Here is a 16,461-nt window from a genome sequence, read left to right on the forward strand (position 1 = left end):
CTGAATACACCACAGCTAGTTATCCATGAGCCTACTAAAGAACATGGTTGCATCCAAATTTGGGCAAATATGAAAGAAGCTGTTATTAACATACATGTGCAGGTTACTGTATGGGTATAATGTAACTATGGCATTTAAACCTCAGGTTTATATAATTTTAAAGACAACTGTAAGGTTTGAGAGACACTGAGTAGAGCATGTGCATGCAATACATGTGATTCAAGTCCAAGTCCAACACCAAGTGGGAGCTGCTAGGGCAAAGGAAAAAGCTTGGATGTTTTTGTGTCTTTCCTTCTCTCTTGTTGTTTTCGCTGGGCCGGCTTCACGGGCGGGTAACAGATGACCAGGGACTCATGGTTGAGCTGTACACAGTATCTCTTTATTCATGCAGGACGCAGCACAATCTCAGCTGAGCTAAGCTAAACTAACTACTACAAACAATCTTGTCCTTATAAATATACTAGCCCAGTAGGGTGGGAACAGGATGTGACGCAGAGAGAGTGGAGAGAAAAGTGACTGGTGAAAATCAGGGTCTGACAAGGAGAGGGGGTGGAGCAAAAACATATCATGAACCAGTGGGGATTGAACCAATGCCCTGCAGTGGTTATGTAAATAGAATACAGTAGTTATGTAAATAGAATGCAGTGTTAAGCAGGGGGGATTTAAACCAAATGAAACAGAAGGGGTTTTTAGAAGCATACCAACACTCTCTGACTCTCTTTCTCTCTCTGAATGAAAAATGTGGCCTGTTGTGGTGAAATTGAGCATGAGCTCTAGCCCTAGTGTACTCCCACAAAAAATATTGGGGGGTTGGGTGGTAACGCAGCAGGTTAAGCGCACATGGTGCAAAGTACAAGTACCGGTGTAAGGACATGAGTTCGAGCCCCCAGCTCCCCACCTGCAGGGGGGTTGCTTCACAAGTGGTATAGCAGGTCTGCGGGTATCTATCTTTCTCTCCCACTTATGTCTTCCCCTCCTCTCTCCATTTCTCTCTGTCTTATCCAACAACAACATCAATAACAATAATAATAACCACAACAAAGAAAAATAATATTGGTAGATTTCAAGTATAATTATGTTGCTTACTCTCTCTACTGAGTTTATAAATCTTTCAGAAACAATAGTCTATTATCAAGGACTGAAAACAAGGCTGGAAAGATAACTTAATGGTAGATCACAGGATTTGCAGATTTGAGGACCAAGGTTTGATTGCACTGCTTATGCCAGAGCTGAATGGTGTCTTTATCCCCCCTTTTTTTGCTTGCATGACAAAGAGGAAATAGAAACACATTTTAAATATTCAATAAAACATTATGTATATACCTAAACTAGACTCCTAGACTGAAGGCAGTTCCTTAGAAGTAAGTTAAAGGGCCGGGCAGTAGCAGAGCAGGTTAAGTGCCCATGGCAGGAAGCGCAATGACCAGCAGCTGAAGGATCCCTGTTTGAGCCCCAGGATCCCTGTTTGAGCCCCTGGCTCCCCACCTGCGGAGGATGGGGGGAGATGTCGCTTCACAAGCAGTGAAGCAGGTCTGCAGGTGTTTATCTTTCTCTCTCTCTGTCTTCCCCTCCTCTCTCCATTTCTCTCTGTCCTATTCAACAACTACAATAGCAATGACAACAACAACAACAATAATAATAACTACAACAACAATAACAACAAGGGCAACAAAATGGGAAAAATGGCTGCCAGGAGCAGGGGTTTATAGTGCAGGCAAAGGAAAAAAAAGAGAAGTGAGTTAATATGGGCAAAGGAGAGAGAGAGGGAGAGAGAGAGAGAATCAGAACATATTCTGGTACATGCAATAATGGGGAACAAACTTGGGACTTCAGACTTGAAAGACCAGTGCCTTATCCTGCACCATATGTCTGATTTCTTACTTAGTATATTACGATTTATTAAGTATTCTTAAACTATCCAAGATTTTACTTGAGACATGACCTAGTAGAGCATAGAACTTTTCATGCTCAAGACTCCCACTACAATCATGAGTGCTCATGTACTGGAGTAGTGTCCTTCTCTCTCTCTCTTTCACTATCTCATATGATATAAATAAAATAAATCTTTAAAAATATACAAGATTTGTCCAATGGGGACTGCTTCCACATAACTGATTTTTTTTTTTTTTTTGATGTTTATCAAGCTTCTGGTATGAATTGCTGATACATGTTTTCAGAGTCGGTGGGGCTAGTGTTCCCTGTAGGGCTCTCTTCAGAAAAAGTAGGCATGAAAGATCACTGAAATATAATTTTTTCCTTGGAAGGATCAAGGAAAATGTTTTGAAAAGCATAAAGACAGTTTAGGTCAACAGATTCTTGGGGTTGACACGCAGACAAAAACTTTGTGTGTGATATACTCATTGTAGAAAAGCGATTTCTAGCAATCCTGTGAGCTTCATCACAGGCAGTTACCTCAATTAACTACACTAATATAACCAAAGAAATACAAATGAAAGAAAATACATATATCTTCATCGACTTCCCCTAGGCATTAGTTTAATTTTCTTGAGAAAGGGGAATCTTTTCAGATGCCCAGCAGGCATGAAAAAGTGATAAAAGCCACTGCTTATTAGAGAATCACAAAATAAAAGAGAACAATGAGATACTTCTTTACGACTGTGAGATTGTCATAGCTTAAAAATTGCAGGAATAACAAGTTCTGGTAAGGATGTGTGTGGGGGACAGGGGTGGGGGGATCAGGCAGGGAGAAGAAACAAGCTCTCATGGAAAAGTCTAGAGATTCCTCAAATATTAAAAATGGACCTACTAGATGACCTAGTAATTTATTTCATAAGGAGCTACCCAAAGAACACAAAATACGATATCCAAAGAGATCTAAACATGTCTGCACAGCACCAACCCAATGTCCAACCACAGGTGAGTGGTAAAGGAAGTTATGGTATAGACGTGAACGCCATGTTTGTTGTAAGGAATGGTGACAACATCTTTTTTTTTTTTTTTTTTGCTACAGCTTGGATGGAACTTGAAAGTGTCATTTAAGTGCAAAGAAAAACCTTGAAAGAGAAAGATGAATACCAGAGAACAGGGTGAAACTTTTATGAAATATGGCAAATTGCGGCAGATCCAATGACTATAAAGGGAAGATAGTGAGGAGATTGAAGAAGAGCCTTGGAACCAGTATCCTGTGGTGGAGAAAGGTCTGGTTCAGGGTGTGGTGTGTTGACATCTATCGTGAATATAAGATATAGAAAAGTTTAAGGAAATGAAGTTTAGTACAAATTTTGCTAGGCTTTCTTCATGAGGAAATATATAGATGTATTTATCTTTATTGTTTGCCCTTCCAAGTTTTATTTTGCATTTTTCTATATTAAAAACAAAACAAAACATTATTATTATAATGGAGCAAGGCACTACTAGAATAATCAATGAGTCACTTCAGCTTGGAAAGTAGATACTTTCAATAATACTAACAACACAATACACATTTGTCCAGGTATTTTGCATTTTGGGGTCCTTTTCAATGCTATACTCTAGGTATAGGAAAGATGATGTAGTATAATAAGCTGGAACCTTCTTGCAATGCCAATTGCATGTTTTTTTTCCTGATGGTTTTTGGTTAGAAATGGACTGTAAGTTTTGGCCTTTGCTGTCAACATCTCTAGAGCTGAAATAGGAGGGATAGGTGCTGAACTCCTGTACCCTCCACAAAGGAGACAAAGAAATATTTCTAAATAGGGTCTTGGAGGCTTTCTGAGCAAAATAAATGAATTTTCAAGTGTAACTGGATTTTATGCACTGGGCATTTGTAAGGCACTGAGAGCAAGAAATTAATAATTTCAACAGGGACTAGGTAACAAAATACTCAGCTGAATGAAAGTGCTTAGCAGAGCTCCAGTGAACAGCTGGTGACCTTGACCATGTAAGAAGGATGAGGTATTTGGCTTTGTTAGTATGGGATAGATTCTTACTATTTCAATAAGGTCATTGTGTTTTTTTTTTAAATTTTTTTATATTTATTTATTCCCTTTTGTTGCCCTTGTTTTATTGTTGTAGTTATTATTATTGTTGTCATCATTGTTGGATAGGACAGAGAGAAATGGGGAAAGGAGGGGAAGACAGGGAGAGAGAAAGATAGATACCTGCAGACCTTCTTCATGGCCTGTGAAGCAACTCCCCTGCAGGTGGGGAGCCAGGGCTTGAACCGAGATCCTTAATCCGGTCCTTGTGCTTTGTGCCACCTGCACTTAGCCCGCTGCACTACAGTCTGACTCCTGGTTATTGTGTTTTTAATGGTACTTAGAAATTAATTTTTGTATGATTACAGTTTTTAATATGAATATTATCATCTCACGCAAAATTGCTCATCATATACAAAATTAATCAGTTAACCTATGAAAGCACCTTGAGATATTACTCCAAAGCATAAGGACTTTAATAAATACTATAGTCAAATTTTGGAACAACATAGAATAATGGTCAACAAGTTAAGTAACAATAGCAGAAATTTTTTTCATAAGGCACTTAAATCTCTTCTCCTGGAAATCCTTTGAGATTAGAAGAATGGAAACCAGAGAAATAACATATGCTGACTGTCATATGAGATACAAAGACTGAGTGACTATTAGTGGCTTTCTTTTTATGTCAGAGAGTGAATTAATGACATTTCCTTGTGACTAAAATTTTTGTATGGGGAACAGGAAGTAACACACCTGTAAGTGCACACATTAACAGGTGTGAGTATCAGGGTTCGAGCCCCTGCTCCCCACCTGCAGGGGGTAGGTTTCACAAGTGGTGAGGCAGGTCTGCAAGTATCTTTCTTACCTCCTGTCTGCCTTCCCCTCCTCTCTCGATTTCTCTCTCTCCTATCTAACAACAACAACAGCTATAATAACAATAACAACTACAACAAGGACAACAAAATGGGAAAAAAATGGCCTCCAGGAGCAGTGGAGTCGTGGTATGGGCACCGAACCCCAGTGATCACCCTGGAGGCAAAAAACAAAAGTAGACAACTCAAACATGAAAATTTATTTTATTTTATTTTTTAGCCTATAGGTGAGATACTGGCTTATAATATGTTTTCTTTTTTTTTTTCTTTTCTGATTTTTTTTTATTGGGGAATTAATGTTTTACATTCAACAGTAAATACAATAGTTTCTACATGCATAACATTCCCCAGTTTCCCATATAACAATACAACCCCCACTAGGTCTTTTGAATCCTTCTTGGACCTGTATTCTCCCCACCCACCCACCCCAGAGTCTTTTACTTTGGTGCGATACGCCAATTCCATCTCAGGTTCTACTTGTGTTTTTTCTTCTGATCTTTATTTTTCAACTTCTGCCTGAGAGTGAGATCATCCCATATTCATCCTTCTGTTTCTGACTTATTTCACTCAACATGATTTTTTCAAGGTCCATCCAAGATCGGCTGAAAACGGTGAAGTCACCATGTTTTACAGCTGAGTAGTATTCCATTGTGTATATATATCACGATTTGCTCAGCCACTCATCTGCTGTTGGAAACCTGGGTTGCTTCCAGTTTTTGGCTATTACAAATTGTGCTGCTAAGAACATATGTGTACACAGATCTTTTTGGATGGATATGTTGTGTTCCTTAGGATATATCCCCAGGAGAGGAATTGCAGGATCATAGGGTAGGTCCATTTCTCCAGCATTTGCTGCTGTTACCTTTCCTGATGTATGACATTCTCACAGGAGTGAAGTCGTATCTCGTTGTCTTTATTTGCATTTCTCTGACAATCAGTCTATATATAGCAAACCTATAGCCAACATCATACTCAATGGCGAAAAACTGGAAGCATTTCTACTCAGATCAGGTACTAGACAGGGCTGCCCACTATCACCATTATTATTCAACATAGTGTTGGAAGTTCTTGCCATAGCAATCAGGCAGGAGCAAGGAATTAAAGGGATACAGATTGGAAGAGAAGAAGTCAAATTCTCCCTATTTGCAGATGACATGATAGTATACACAGAAAAACCTAAGGAATCCAGCAAGAAGCTTTTGGAAATCATTAGGAAATACAGTAAGGTGTCAGGCAACAAAATTAACATTCAAAAGTCAGTGGCATTCCTCTATGCAAACACTAAGGTAGAAGAAATTGAAATCCAGAAATCAATTCCTTTTACTATAGCAACAAAAACAATAAAATATCTAGGAGTAAACCTAACCAAAGAAGTGAAAGACCTGTATACTGAAAATTATGAGTCACTACTCAAGGAAATTGAAAAAGACACAAAGAAGTGGAAAGATTTTCCATGTTCATGGGTTGGTAGAATTAACATCATCAAAATGAATATACTACCCAGAGCCATCTATAAATTTAATGCTATCCCCATCAAGATCCCAAGCACATTTTTTAGGAGAATAGAACAAATGCTACAAATGTTTATCTGGAACCAGAAAAGACCTAGAATTGCCAAAACAATCTTGAGAAAAAAGAACAGAACTGGAGGCATCACACTCCCAGATGTCAAATTGTATTATAGGGCCATTGTCGTCAATACTGCTTGGTACTGGAACATGAATAGACACACTGACCAGTGGAATAGCATTGAGAGCCCAGAAGTGAGCCCCCACACCTATAGACATCTAATCTTTGACAAAGGGGCTCAGACTATTAAATGGGGAAACCAGAGTCTCTTCAACAAATGGTGTTGGAAACAATGGGCTGAAACATGCAGAAGAATGAAACTGAACGACTGTATTTCACCAAATACAAAAGTAAATTCCAAGTGGATCAAGGACTTGGATGTTAGACCACAAACTATCAGATACTTAGAAGAAAATATTGGCAGAACTCTTTTCCCCATAAATTTTAAAGACATCTTCAATGAAATGAATCCAATTACAAAGAAGACTAAGGCAAGTATAAACCTATGGGGCTACATCAAATTACAAAGCTTCTTCACAGCAAAAGAAACCACTACCCAAACCAAGAGACCCCTCACAGAATGGGAGAAGATCTGTACATGCCATACATCAGACTAGAATTTAATAACCAACATATATAAAGAGCTTGCCAAACTCAACAACAAGACAACAAATAACCCCATCCAAAAATGGGGGGAGGGCATGGACAGAATATTCACCACAGAAGAGATCCAAAAGGCCAAGAAACAAATGAAAAAAATGCTCCAAGTCTTTGATAGTCAGAGAAGGCTTATAATATGTTTTCTTTAGACCTATTGAGACAAGATAGGATAGGAAGGTCACCCATTTTCAATCAGGGTGATTTTGTGCCTCAGAAGACATTTGGCAATGTCTGGTGACATTTTTTGTTGTTTTTACATGGGGGTATCTATCTGCATCTAGTAGGCAGACTCCAGGAATTCTGCTGAAACAGGCCATGATGCATAGCCCCCCACCCCCCAATTTATCTGTCCTAAAATTTCATTCATTCTCAGGGTTAGAAACTTGGGACTAGGCATTAGTCCCAAGTTAGGAGAGTCTTTGGGAGAACATTTTAGCCCAACAGCTGACTGGTACATGAGCTTATGTGCAAAATGAGAATTAATTACTTCTGTAGCTACTTATTATATGTTATGGTAAATATTTACAATTGCTTTCAAGATATTTTGTGAATAGATGGACATTACCAAATAGAGGAACCAGTAAAGTTGTATTTCTGGAAGTTTTTGATTGCTATTCTCTCTCTCTCTCTCTTTTTTTTTTTGGCAAGTAGCTTAAGAAAGAAGCAATAGTTTGTTTCTTCCATGGAAGATGTTCTGTTAATTTAAAGGGATAATTAAAAAAATTTTTTAATTGTATTTATTTTCTCTTTGGTTATCCTTGTTGTCTTTTTATTGTTGTTGTAGTTATTGTTGTTATTAATGTTGTCGTTGTTAGGACAGAGAGAAATGGAGAGAGGAGGGGAAGACAGAGGGGGAGAGAAAGATAGACACCTGCAGACCTATGAAGCGACTCCCCTGCAGGTGGACAGCTGGGGCTCGAACCAGGATCCTTATGCAGGTCCTTGCGTTTTGCGCCACCTGCACTTAACCTGCTATGCTACCACCGGACTCCCAAGGGATAATTTTTTAACTACAAGGATTATTAAATCATTTATTTACCAAAATAATAACTTGGAATTTTGAAAAATTGGACAATTTAAACACATTCTGCCAAAAATAAAGGAAAATATTTTACAAAATATTTTCAGATCATTGAACTGCTTCATGAATAATATAACAGGTGTTTAAAAGAAGCTATTGTTTAAAGGAAAAATACCAGGCTTCAAATGAAATATATGTGCATTTTGTATCTACCAAAATACCTTGAGAAATGCTAGCTGTCTGTTTTTTTATAAAGTTGAATAAGTAACAAAAAATAATTTTTTCTCACAAAATTCAGGTGCTCAGTGTCTCTTTATGATATCGCCTTTGCCAAATTTTAATTACACCATTAGTAGTGCAATGGATTTGCATTCCAGAGGCAACAGAGATCCAAGGTTGAGTGTCCGACACTACTATATGCCAGAGTTGAGTAGTGCTATTGTTTAAAAAAAAAAGTTTTTTTCCTCAGTTTTTGTTGCTCTAGACACATTGAACATTCAGTTTTCCAAAATTTATACCCTTCTCATTGCCTGTCCAAATTCCAGTCTGACTTTGGAGCTCGCACAGAACTGACCCCAAGAACAGTTCCGAATTTCCAAATGTGATTGCACATTGCTACCTGCTGCCAATAAAGTGACAATGAAATGGGTTTATATGCTTACTTCATTACCCTGACAATATCCTTTACTTTCACCTGGATTCAGATATCACCTCCTCCTGAAAGCCACTTACAGCCTGGAAGGTAAGTGGTAAGCCACTTACCTTCTTAGCATTCTCTGCATGCTCCATTTCAATCCCTATTACACCGGATTGTAATTGCAATAAATAATTACAAAATAAAAATGAACAATATATAGACTATATTTAATTATATAGAAATAGATTTTTCATAAATGCTATATACTCAATGTTACCAGCTTAATAATTTATGCCATATTTCACTCATATTCTCCCCATGTGATTTCCCCATTATGAATAACTTCACATGAAAACCAAGTCAAAAGCACCTAGAAAATCTAGGTAGGAGATGTTAAATTTGCTAACAAATTTGTATCTTGCATTACATTTGATCCAATTAAAAATATTAGCTTGCTTCTGAGTTTTATAAATTGAGGGGATAAGATTTGAAGATAACGGAAGTTTGTTTCTTCCCTCAATTTTTTTTTTGTTGTTGTTTCTTAGGAATTTCACTCATATATTCAGTGGCATTTATTCCTTTATGGGGATGATGATTAATAGTTGAGAATTAAGAAACATATCACTAATTGATTTAAGTAATATAAACTTTTATGTGAAGCAGTATCATCGAAAGTCTGGATTTTCACAGAGAAAGAGTAAATTTTCAGTTTTTATTTTCTTTGAGCTCCAAAAGACCCATTTGTCTGGTGACACAAGACTGTGAGAGGCAGGTGTTTCATCTAGTACATAGACACAGACACACAGAATCAGGCAAAGCGGAGAAATTGGCATATGCTTTAAATACAAGAGTAAGATAAAATCTGAGAAAAAGACCTTAAAGAGTGGAGGTAAACAATTTGCCAGATAAAGAATTTGAAGTAATGGTAGTTAAGATCTTCTGTGAATTTAGGAGAAGAATGGAAGAGCAAAGTTAAGATCTCCAGCAAAGATGCTGATGATTTCTGAAGAATGCACTAGCTGAAATGAAAAACACATTACATGGACTTAAGTTCAGTCAGACTTGATAAAATGGAGGAATGAGCAAGTGAGCTGGAAAATAAAGTAATGGAACTCACACAAAACAGCAAATTGAAAAATTAAGTGTGAATTAAAAAATAAATAAACAAACTCAGGGACCGGGTGGTGGCGCACCTGATTGAGCGCATGTATTACAATGCGCAAGGACCCAGGTTTGAGCTCTGGGTCTTCACCTGCAGGGGGAAAGCTTTAACGAGTGGTGAAGCACGGCTGCAGGTGTCTCTCTGTCTCGCTCCCTCTCTATCACCCCCCATCTTGATTTCTGGCTGTCTCTATCCAATAAATAAAGATAATAAAAAACTTAAAAAAATAAATAAACTCAGAAGTCGCTTTAAGGGAAAACTAAGACATCAAGTGAGTAACTCTTAGATTATGACTTCCTGGAAGAGAAGGGAAAGAAATGGAGAAGAAAACCTATTGGAAACAATCCTGGCGAAAACTAATCTGGGGCAGGAATCAGACAGACATCCAGGCCCAGGAAGCTTGGGAAGCTTCAAACAAAATAAATCCAGAGACCCTCACCAAGACACACTAAAATTAAAATGTCAAAATTTACAGATAAGGAAAGAATCTAAAAGCTTCAAGAGAAAAACAACCAGTTACCTAAAAAGGAATTCTCATAAAGCTATCAGCAGATTTTTCAGCAGAAATTTTGCAGACTACAAAGGACTGCCTGCTGTAGTCAAAGTGCTGAAAGGAAAAAAAAAAATTCCAGCCAAGAATACTTTATCTGACAAGGTTATCATTCATAACTGAAAGACAAGCAGAACTTCCAGACAAACAAAAACTGAAGGATTTCATCGTTAATAAATCAACTTTACAAGAAATACTAAAAAGGACTTTCATAAACTAAAAAGAAATGGCACTGTGAGATAACAAAACAAAACAAAAACAAAAAGACAGAGAAAGGGGAAGCTTTTACTGATGAAAATGGCAGAGGGTGTGTTGTGTCAACATATATCAAAAGAGGTGTGAAATTGTACCCCTAAAATTATACCTTGTAAATCACTGTTACCTCAGGAAAAAATTTAAAAAGGTAAATATATTGTAAAGATAGTGGCTCAGTTACTGTATATAAAGAATACATGAAGGATAAATGGTGAAAGGAGCAATTTTTTTTCCTCTAGGGTTATCGCTGGGGCTCGGTTCCTGCACTACAAATGCACTACTTCTGGAAGCTATTTTTTCCCTTTTGTTGTCCTTGTTGTTTATCGCTGTTGTTATTATTATTGTTGCTGTTATTGCTGTTGTTGTTTAATAGGACAGAGATAAATCGAGAGAGGAGGGAAAGATAGAAAGGGGAGAGAAGACACCTGCAGTCCTGCCTCCCCACTTGTGAAACAACCCCTCTAAAGGTCAGTTGCTATATATATGTTTGTTTGTTTTTTTTGCCTCCAGGGTTATTGCTGGAGCTCAGTGCCTGCACTAGGAATCCACTGCTCCTGGAGGCCATTTCCCCCTTTTTGTTGCCCTTATTGTTATTGTTGTTGCATAGGAGAAAGAGAAAATGAGAGAGGAGGAAAAGACAAGGGGGGGGGGGAGAAAGATAGATACCAGCAGACCTGCTCCACTGCTTGTGAAGTGCCTCCTGTAGGGAAGCCGGGGACTCGAACTGGGATCCTAACTCCTGCCCTTGCGCTTCATGCCATCTGAGCTTAACCCGCTGAGCTACCGCCCCACCCCGAAAGAAGAAATATTAATTAAAACTGATATAATAAATTAAACATTGAACAAAAAGTTGCACATGACATTAAATAGTGGTGGTTGGTAAGGTAGCTCTGTGGGTAGAGAGAATCAATACCTGCATTCATGAGGACCTGAGTTCTGTCTCTAACACCATGTAAGATGAAGCAGTGCTTTAGTCTCTTTCTTTCTTATAAATTAAATAAAGAAAAATTTAAAGTATAAGATGTGGATGGAGAAAAGTGAAAAGTATAGACGGGCTGAATTCAAAATTAATTTATAGGGGGCCGGGCAGCAGTGTAGTGGGTTAAGTGCAGATGGTCCAAGGTGCAAAGATCTGTGTGCTCCAGCTCCCCACCTGCAGGGACGGGGGGCGGGGCGGGTGGAGGTGCTTCACAAGTGGTGAAGCAGGTCTGCAGGTGTTTTTCTCTCCCCCTCGCTGTCTTTCCCTCCTCTCTCGTTTTCTCTTTCTCCTATCCAACAACAATAACAACAATGGTAATAAAATGGGGAAATGGCCTCCAAGAGCAGTGGATTCCTAGTGCAGGCACTGAGTCCCCCCTGGAGGCAAACAAAAATGGCGACTGATATAATTTTTTAGGGGGTAATCTCCTTTATAAACATGGGTATAAAAGCAGGAACAAACAGAAAAAAATACTTGCAGGGGTCAGGCGGCGGCGCACCTGGTTAAGCACACACATCACTGTGTGCAAAGACCCAGGGTTCAAGCCCCTGGTCCCCACCTGCAGGAGGAAAGCTTTACGAGTGGTGAAACAGGACTGCACATCTATTTCTGTCTCTTTCCTTCTCTATTTCCCATTCCCCTCTCAATTTCTCTGTTTTCATATAATAAATAAAATATTAAAAAAAGAAAAAATGCGACTAAATTAGGCTTATTACACAAATGCAAGAATGTTTTGAATTAGGAAGCCTCATATTATAAGTGAGCACACGAATAGATTAAAGAAAAACTATATGGTCATCTCAACAGATACAGAAAAAAACATAGTCTAATATTCAGTTCAATAATAATGAAAATTTGAATAAACTTGAATAATACTAGAAATGTAATTAAATTAGTGTTGACTAATTCATAGTGTCTGGAAGAAAACATACACTAGACATTAAAAAATATTTTATTTATTTATTAATGAGAAAGATAGGAGGAAAGAAAGAACCAGACATCACCCTGGTACATGTGCTGCCGGGGATCGAATTTGGGACTTCCTGCTTGCAAATCCAGCACTTCATCCACTGTGCCATCTCCCAGAGCACATTAAACATTTTTGATAATAGTATAGATAATTCATATAAAATTTTTTCAACTAAGAGTTCCTAACTTCTTTTTTTTTTAATCAGAGATTTAGGAGGTTAAACTTTTCCCAATTTTAAATCACCCTCCACATTAACCAAAGTGTGAAATAGTAGCAGATAATGAAGCTTCATCACTCAGAAGTACCACACTTTCCAGAATTCTAAATTCTGAGCAAAGCAAGATTATATAGGTTCGCTTCAGCTTCATAGGACTTTAAAGCTTCTGAAACTCACATGATAGGAAAATTTTTTGCTTCTTCCACAAGGTAAGTTGTAACATCTCCAGGACAGGGGCTTCTTGCATACAAAATTCCTATTGAAATGTTAATCACTGAGATGACTAGGAATACTTCAGTTATTCTAGGGGAAAGCCTGATATTTAAAATTGATACTGTAAAAACCTTGATATATTAAAATATCATGAAACTGACCTCTTCCTATGCCCTTAAACCTTATAATTTGTGAGTCATAGTGAAATCACTAAAATTTTGATACAGTAAAAGTAAATAGAATTACATAATTTTTCACTACAGAGCACAACTTAAAAATATTTGCTTATTTATTTTATGAGGTAGAGATCTTCACATGAGAGAGAGAGAGTGAGTGACAGAGAGAGAGAGATTGAGAGAGAGAGAGAAAGGGGAACTAGAGCACTTTTCCAGTCTATGCAACGCTGAGAATACGATCAGGAGGCTAATGTACGTATGGAAGTTCTCAGATCTACCGACTGATCTGGATCTATTCACTACTTGTCACTTTTCTTCCTGAATTTGTTTCATTTATCATGCACTCTCAAAAACATTTTTACGATGTAATTTTTAAATGATTTTTATTGGTGGAAATAATGATTTACAAGACAGTTACAGTTACAGGAGTAGGGCTTCTTATCTCCCTGTGATAAGATGCTTCTTTGCACTCTTTCAATTTATGAAGCCCTGGAGTATATATAATGTTTGCATTGTTTCCTAGAGGGGCAAAAATAGGAAAGTATAAGACAGTCAGGTGAACTATTGTATGTACTGTTGAATGTAAAACATTAATTCCCCAATAAAGAAATTAAAAAAAAAAAAAAGACAGTCAGCTGTGAGAAGTCTTAGGAGGGGAAGAGCAAGACTCAGGCAGGTTTAAGGGAAGCAGATAAAAGACGGTTGTGAAGAGCACTGCAAATCTATAGGCCTGTCTGAGTTAGGACCAAGAACTAATCACCAGTGGTATCACTAGTAAAATGGTTTTGCTGTTTTGAAGGAATGAATTCCTTCAGAACTATTAAGTGGCAGAGATTCAAACTCAGGTCTATCTTATGTCATCAAATGCATGTTTTCTTAACCAAGTCACGACTCCCAGGTGACGCTCCTCCCTTCCCCCAAGAAACTGGCTTATGAGCTCCTAAAAAACAAACAAACAAAAAAAAACAAAACCCTCATACTTTTGCATGCCTTTTTAATTTTTTGATCTTCTGACAGTGTCCTAGTATATCTCTTTTCCTCTAAGTCTTACCATTTATGAGCAAGAACAAGTATATTATCAAACTGACTTCTTTTTTGACCACTTATGTTCTGGTTGAGCTGTCCCTCTTCTGAAATTTTTCATTGCAAGGACTTATCATCGAGGCTTTTCTATCAGGGTATTTTACATTTTCTCTCAGGGTATTTTACATTTGTGTTGTCCTGGGTTTTCCAAGGTAGTTCCTCAACAATATCTGAGATGAACAGGATACAGCTAAGTAGACCTCTTTCTAATATTCTTGACAATGTATTGAAAATGGCAGCTTCATAAATTCAGACTTATGCTTCACATGGAACAATTATTTCTAATGAATACACCAGCTTACTGTTCTCTTTTTTCCTTCCTTTGTGTTTTAAGAAACAGTAAAAAACAAGAAAGGAAAATATAGGTCTTTCATTATTTACTCTTTGGAGAAATTTTTAAGAAATAACAGAACTGATGAAGCCTCATGATGAACTTTGTTTAGTTTTAAATTATTAAAAATATTACCACCCAGGGAGTCAGGCTGTAGCGCAGCGGGTTAAGTGTAGGTGTTGCAAAGCACAAGGACCGGAGTAAGGATCCCGGTTTGAGCCCCGGCTCCCCACCTGCAGGGGAGTCGCTTCATAAGCGGTGAAGCAGGCCTGCAGGTGTCTATCTTTCTCTCCCTCTCTCTGTCTCCCCCCTCCTCTCTCCATTTCTCTCTGTCCTATCCAACAACAACGACAACAATAATAACTACAACAATAAAACAAGGGCAACAAAAGGGAATAAATAAAATAAATATTTTAATTAATATTTAAAAAAATTACCACCCAGCCCCATTTTTTCTTCTTGTGTTTATGTAAAAACTAACTTCTTACTTGCATAAACTATTGTTGCTTAGTCTTTTTCTTTTTTTTTTTTTTTTTTTGCCTCCAGGGGTATTGCTGGGGCTCGAGGCCTGCACTACAAATCCACTGCTCCTGGAGGCCATTTTTAGGCCCCCTAGTCTTTCTCTTGGTTACATTCAGAAAGCATTCCTAACAGATACAGGGAAAATAGCAATATCAATTCTACGCAGTATGGGAACATCAGAACTGTGAATGCATTAAAAAATATATTTATTGAAGGGAAAACACAAAGCAGAACTTGGACTGGGTTTGTTTATTGCACTAATGTAAAGAACTCTGGGAGCTGGGAAGGTTCAGGTCCCGGAGCATGATGGTGGAGGAAGACCTAGGTGGGGGGTTATAGTGTTCTGTAGAAAACGGAGAAATTTTGCACATTTACCAACTACTGTATTTACTATCAACTGTAAACCACTAGTCCCCCAATTTTATTTATTTACTTTATTTTAAATTTTACTGTGTCGAGACAGAGAGAAACCTAAATGGAAAGGAGATATAGAGAGGGAGAGGAGATAGGTGGTGGTTCACCTGGTTGAGCACACGTCACAATGCATAAGGATCCAGGTTTGAGCCTCCAGTCCCCTGCAAGAGGAAATCTTCACAAGTGGTGAAGCAGTGCTGCAGGCGTCTCTCTGCCTCTCACCCTCTCTATCATCCCCTTCTTCTTGATTTCTGTCTGTCTCTATCCAATAAATAAAGATACTAATAAAAAAATTAGAAATGAGAGGGAGAAAGAGAAACACCCTAAGTAGTACTTTACTGCTTGAGAAACTTCCTTCCCTTCAGGTGGGGACTGGAGACTTGAACCTGGGTCCTTGTGCATGGTAATGTGTGTGCTCAATTAGGAGTACCACCACACAGCCTAGGACCATGAATGGGTTGAAAGAACTGTCAAGAGGTGAAACTCAAGTGTTAAGAGTTAGGGCTGCAGAAATAATTTTGAAAGTTAGTCAGTAAATAAATGTGATAAATGATCAAGAACCATTTGAAGAACAAGTAAATGTGAAATCAGACAGTTCCATGAGTCATAATTTTAACTAAAAAGTAGTGCAAAATGTTCGGAGATAATTTAATAGATTGGCTCCAAACACAGGATGTGAGTTTCCTCTCCTGGATATGTTTGGAAAATTTTTTGATGATCATCTATTTGGAAATTTATGTTTTTTTTTTTTTACATATATATGAATGAGTTCTCTTGAGTTAGACAAATTTTTCATATCACTGTCTTCAGATTAAAGGAACAGTGACTGATGCATGAAGGTATAATCCTGGATGGGGGCCAGAATTAGACAATTATGCTCAAGTATTCTTGTAGGATCTTCCAATTAGCAACA

At 37.9% G+C, this 16,461-nt stretch overlaps 1 protein-coding gene across 1 annotated transcript in view; it reads right to left on the reverse strand.

Annotated features, from left to right (window-relative positions):
* Positions 1 to 16,461, reverse strand: part of RXFP1 (relaxin family peptide receptor 1) — a 120,734-nt gene that overhangs the window by 78,481 nt on the left and 25,792 nt on the right. The gene's annotated exons all lie outside the window — the stretch shown is intronic.

This window comes from Erinaceus europaeus, chromosome 19 (genome assembly GCF_950295315.1).
Source record: "Erinaceus europaeus chromosome 19, mEriEur2.1, whole genome shotgun sequence".
NCBI lineage: Eukaryota > Metazoa > Chordata > Mammalia > Eulipotyphla > Erinaceidae > Erinaceus > Erinaceus europaeus.